At 30.8% G+C, this 6,000-nt stretch overlaps 1 protein-coding gene across 1 annotated transcript in view; it reads left to right on the top strand.

The window, feature by feature from the left end:
- The first annotated feature begins 666 nt into the window (after window positions 1-666).
- The window catches only part of tfec (transcription factor EC), a 46,626-nt gene continuing 41,292 nt past the window's right edge, over window positions 667-6,000 (top strand). Inside the window, exon 1 of the mRNA XM_067391656.1 lies at window positions 667-781. The gene's annotated coding sequence lies outside the window, so the exon portion shown is untranslated. The remainder of the gene's footprint in view (window positions 782-6,000) is intronic.

Below are 6,000 nucleotides of genomic sequence, written 5' to 3'. Positions count from 1 at the left end.
TCACAGGACAAAATCCTGTGAAACTTGCTGGGAGAAGCTGTAGCAATGTATGTGAAGTCTGGAAAATGAAACCAGTGATAAAATAACCTTTGTAACAGGCTGAAAATGCTTAGAAACAACGTTGACTCAACTCTCTGGGGTTCTGAGTTAGGTGTCCTCTATGTCTTGATTCATCTTTTATTCTATTGTTGATCTGATAAACCAGTACTGGACATTTCTGCTCACCCTCCTTTATGGCAGAAAAGAATGGCTTTCATTTATGAGAGCAAAAATAAGTATAAAATCTCAATCAGTTCAATATGTGAACACTTACATTCAACACTGCACAACTTCTACATTGAACACAACAATAAGAAAAACGTATTATAATACATTAAGGCCTGGTTTCACAGACAGGGCTTAGATTAAGCCAGGATTAGACCTCCGTTCAATTAGTACATTTAAGTAGCTTTTATAAATGTGCCTTTACTGGTGTGCATCTTGAGACATATACTTTCAGCTCAAACTTGCATTTTAGTCTAGCTTAAGCCTTGTCTGTGAAACCAGGGAGAAAAGTTATAATACATAAAAATGAATAACATCTCACTTTCTAGGTTCAAGATGTCCTGTATGTAAAATAGAGACTTCCCATTTGCACCCGGTTCCATGGACGAAGAAAAAGAGGAAATAGATAAAGATTTATATCGGACCAAGTCCTGCTGATCTTGCCGGCAAACTAATAGCAAGAGAGCAACCGCTGACTTCATTGAACGTAAAACACGCCTGAAGCAGACAATCACAGGTAATTTATATTTTTAATTGAACTTAATCTGCCACACACACAAGAACTATTAATCTAGTCGTCTTCTTCTACAACGTGCTTATGATAAAGAAATATTTCACAGACATTTGTGTCCAGTAACGAGGGATGCTTGAGCATATTACCATATTACCAATGAGAGACCAGAGCTATACTGAGCATCACTGTAATTTTGGTTTTAAAGTTCTTATTTAAACAAATTTGGTCTCTGGTGTCACTTTTTTGCCATTTTGAAAGTAATTCTTAAATTATAAACTTTTAGATCTGGACAATACTTTTTATAATTCACTTATTTGTTTTTCAAACAATAATCTACGATGATTACAACAGATAAATCTAACAAACCTGCTTAGCGACAATATTTGAAGTGTAAATATAGATATTTCCAAATATATAAGTTAGTATTGCTAAACCTCTGCATTTTATTCTTGAATACATTGTGAAGATGTTCACTATAATTTTATTGTTAATTCATAAGGCAAAATGTCCCTCTCTGAGTATAAACAATGCGTATACTAAAGGCAGTGTATAGTACTCTGTATTTATAAAAAATAAACATATTTCAACTTAAAAACTTGTGCTGCCATACATTTTTATGTATAATCAAATTGGCTGTACAAAACAAACAAACAAAAAAAAACCTCAAACTATATTACATACACAAAACATGTTGCCATAACTTATTGATCAAATTTTTTAAAGCAGTTACTCAGAAAGGTACTAAAATGTACTTTTATTCATTAGGCATATGCTTTTGTTCTTGTAGCTCAACTGGCACTAATACAATGTTTCTATTCTCTGTTGAACACAAAAGAAGATATTTTGAAGAATGTTGGTAATCAAACAGTTGATGGTAACCATTGACTTCCATATTAATACCATAAAAAATACCATGGAAGTCAATGGTTACCGTCAACTGTTTGATTACCAACATTCTTCCAATGATCTTGTTTTGTGGTCAGCAGAAAAAAGAAATTCATACAGGTTTGGAACAACATAAGGGGTGATTTTTGGGTAAACTATCCCTTTAAGTAATGTAACAGAGTTGATATGGAAATAAGTGTGTATAAATGTAAAACAGATCTTTTGGGTTTTGTTTTGTTTTCATAAATCTGGTGCATCTGATGTAGGTCTGTGCTCTTGAGTAATGCATTTCCAGTACTCGCATTCTGTTTACAGAACTTAGTGTCTACAGCAACAGTGACATGGCAAAAAAGGAAAACTATAAAAAAAAAAAAAAAAATGAAGAAGTGGTAGCCTCCACCACATTCTTCAATTAAACTTCCTCTATTCAGGTCCTGTCACATATATTGTTTTACATACAGGAAATTCCATCTATCATGGGATTTTTGCACCCATTTCTTGTTTGTGGAGGATGTGGTTTCTTTTGCACTCACTTTAAAGAGTGCCATTATATGGGGGCGGGGGGCGTTTGAATTGAGCACATGAGCGAATGTCACAATCACGACACGAGGTATGACTCTGCAATAAAAGGCACACTGATTTATATTTGCCTTTTAAAGTGATTTTGTTCAAGATAATCACCCCTGTAAGAGAGAGTGAATAGCAAGTACTAACATGGGCAATGGGCTAAACACATCCAGGAGTAAAACACCATTTTCATTATGCACTGCGAAATTTCCATCATGTGCAAAGACAACCAAGTTGAGCCTGAGATAATCTGAACAAACATTTAATGATTCTATTTGTTGCTCATTTATGCTATTGTGAATCATAACATTTATTTAAAGACAAAAGACTGGGGGTTTTCAGTTTTGTTCAGGGTGCTGTGGGGTCAAAGACCCCATTGATGCTTTCATTTTTATTTATTTTTATCCAAACAAACATTTTTTTATCATTTCTATTCACACACATTTTGTTGCTCCAATATTTAATTAAAAAAGGTAAATTATAAAAGTAAATAAAGTATTAATAATTAATGAGTAGTAATAATAAATTTAATAATAAACAATAACAAATAACATTTTTACAATTTAGGACCCAAAGAAATTACATTTTCTTTAGCCCTTCTATTGTACCCTTCACCAGAATAAAATAATAACATAAAAAATAAAGTATTAAACAAATAATAATACATGTTTAAACCAGAAAAAAAAAACATCTTCAACCTTATTATATCCTGCAGCAGTATATATGATAATAAATAGACAAATTAAGAAACATAATAACTTTAAAATGATAAATAAACAATTCAAATAAAAAAAACACCAGACAATAAAACACCACAATAAAATAATAAAATAAAAATAAATACTTGGTAATGATAATGAAAATAATAATAATAATAATAATAAATAAATCTTTATACCAGAAAATTGTTTATCCCTGTTAGAGTTTACAGCAGAATATAGTAATAAAAAATAGAAAAATAAAGACAAATAATAAATGAAACAGAATAAAATAATAATAATAATAAACCTTTATACCAGAAAAAAATGTTTAACCCTGTTACAGCTTACATAAGAATTTAATAAAAAATAAACTGAAAAAAAATTAAATAAATAATTAATAATAATACAAATAGTAAAACATCAGACAATAAAACACCAGAAAAAAAAAAAAATCAATAAAGAAATACTTATAAAACAGCAATAATATATCTTTATACCAGAAAAAAATTAGCCCTATTAATGCAGAATATAATAATAATAAAAAAAAAGAAAAATAAAATTAAAATTATAAATAATAAATGATAATACAAATAATAAAACATCTTCATAAACTTTGGCAAATGTTCACATTTTGAAACCTGTTGTACCCTCCTCCAGACATTACATAATGTTGCATAACAGAGGAGATATAACATAAAGCAGAAGTGTGGGCAGTCGATGTGCATTAATGCTGAGCATCTGAAACAGCAGCATATGGGAATCTCTCATGAGACCACAGACGTGTGGCACAGTCTGACTTGAAATGGTCAGAAAGAAAAGAACACACAAGGAAACATCAGAGACAGATGAGCAAGAGCCCATCAAAAGATTAATGACATTTATATGGAGAGAGAATGAGTGAGAAATTGAAAGTGGGAGATTCGCAGGTGTTGATCAGGTGGCCTGCTGAGGTGATCTGAGACACAGAAGGTGAAAATAGAGAGGGAAAGATATCTAACATTTAGAAAGAAGAAAAAAATCAGCACAGACAAGGTGTGGGGAAAGAAATGAGGAAAAAAGTTAGGAGACAGAAGATGGACTGAACTGGCTTCAGGTCCAGCTGAACATGAAAATGCATCCACATCCCATATTGTTTTAATTAAAAACATTTTTGACAATGCGATTAATTCTTTTCATATTTAATTTACTTTTATTTTTTATATGAAAAGCGATTGTACCCTAGTTTTTAATTTTGTTCCATATATTCAATTAAATATTATGCATGTCATGTTCAGATTTATATTTTGCAAATAAGTAGTTTACTAAGATGTTCTTTAACAGATTCTTTTACCCATAATAATTTACAGTAAATTATTAATAAAATATAACTTCATTAACAAAACAAGGTATATTTTATTATACATTTTATATAAATTTATTATTTAAAATAATATGATCATAACATGAGTTTAATGAATTGAAATGTTAAAAATTTGTAACCGTTAAATACATTTTCTTTTAGATTTTATTAAATAAATATAATATCATAAACTAATTATAATTTATATATATGGATCATGAATGCATCCTAGAGGGAAAGTTAGCTATGAATTCTAGGCATATAAAACAATTTAATTCGTTTTGATCTTCTAAAGAGATAAAGTGTTTGGTGTACTACAAAACCTCACTTTCAGAACTTAAATTATCCTTTTTAAACCAATCTCCAACGGCTTATCCTTTTGAAGGACCCCATTTAAAAAAGTGACTAAAGTTTGTTAATAAGATTCCCAGTACGGTTACATAATTCACATTTATAGAAGGTGTTTACGACACCGCTGAGAAAATGCCAATGACAACCTAAATTGTGACAAAAAACATAAGTGGACCTTAAGGGCAAAAATAGGGGATGAAATGAAAAGAAAGTATGATATGTCCTCTTTCAAAACAACTGATGAGGGATGTGTGCAAGACAGACAGAGAGAGTGCCGTGTGTTTGTTTTCAGAGGAAGTAGGGCAGTGTGCCGAAGGCCAGTGTGTCGTGTTCACCTCAGATTCACACGGCTTACTCAATATCGGACCATCACCCACCCACCTCTGAAAGGTCACAAGATCACTGTGGTCCTATTTGCGACATTAGAAAAGAGAGGTGTGGACAGATCCAGGATGACATGCATTTTACCTTTATCATGAAGAATGCAACTGAAAACCAAGCTCTCATGACAACAATGTTAACAGCAGTGCAACAATTAGTAACAGTGATAGTTTTTGCATGTTTTGTAATTAAAAAAATATATATATTTTTTTACATTTATTACTTTTTTTCTTTATTTACTTAATTTTTTTAAAACTGAATAACAAAACTTTACAAACCTCAAATGATTTAAATAAAATCAGACTTTTAGTTTAAACCTTTACTTCAAATGACTTACAAAACCCGCAAATATACAATTTGTATAAATTAATGATTTATTCAAAATAATATGACCATAACATCCTTCTGCAATGAAATGTTAAAAATATTTAACTGTTAATTTTTTCTTTATTTTACATTTTTTTATATTATAATGTTTAATAATACTACTCCTACTAATAAATATATTAATATATATTTTACACTGTGTACACACACACTATCATCATCATCTTCACGTTTTATTAATGATTTATTCAAAACAATATGATCTTGACATCCTACTTTGAAAATTGTAGAAATTGTAAACCAAAAATTGTTAAAGAAATGAATCCCTTTAGAAAACTGTAACGTTGAAGATGTCTGCCTAATATATTGAGTTTTTCTGTACAAGCTAAAGAAAAACTAAAAGTTATGCAAACTATCAGACCTCTCAACTCCTTAAGTTACCAGTTCTGTGCTGTCTACACAGTGACCTCTTGTGGGCATCAAAGGAACTGCAGTTAAAGCTGTAATACACTGGATTCCTGTCCGATATTCAAGTCTAATAACTTCCCCAAACCCAGATAAGTTCATAAAGGGCAGGAATCGAATATCTCGGCATTCACATTCAAGACTTCATATTGATTAATGACAGGGAGGAAGTCTGAATTGCCTTGTTGAGGAGAGGTGGTTTTGAT

The sequence above is a fragment of the Chanodichthys erythropterus genome, chromosome 8, assembly GCF_024489055.1.
Source record: "Chanodichthys erythropterus isolate Z2021 chromosome 8, ASM2448905v1, whole genome shotgun sequence".
NCBI lineage: Eukaryota > Metazoa > Chordata > Actinopteri > Cypriniformes > Xenocyprididae > Chanodichthys > Chanodichthys erythropterus.
This window is presented reverse-complemented; position numbering and strand designations above follow the sequence as displayed.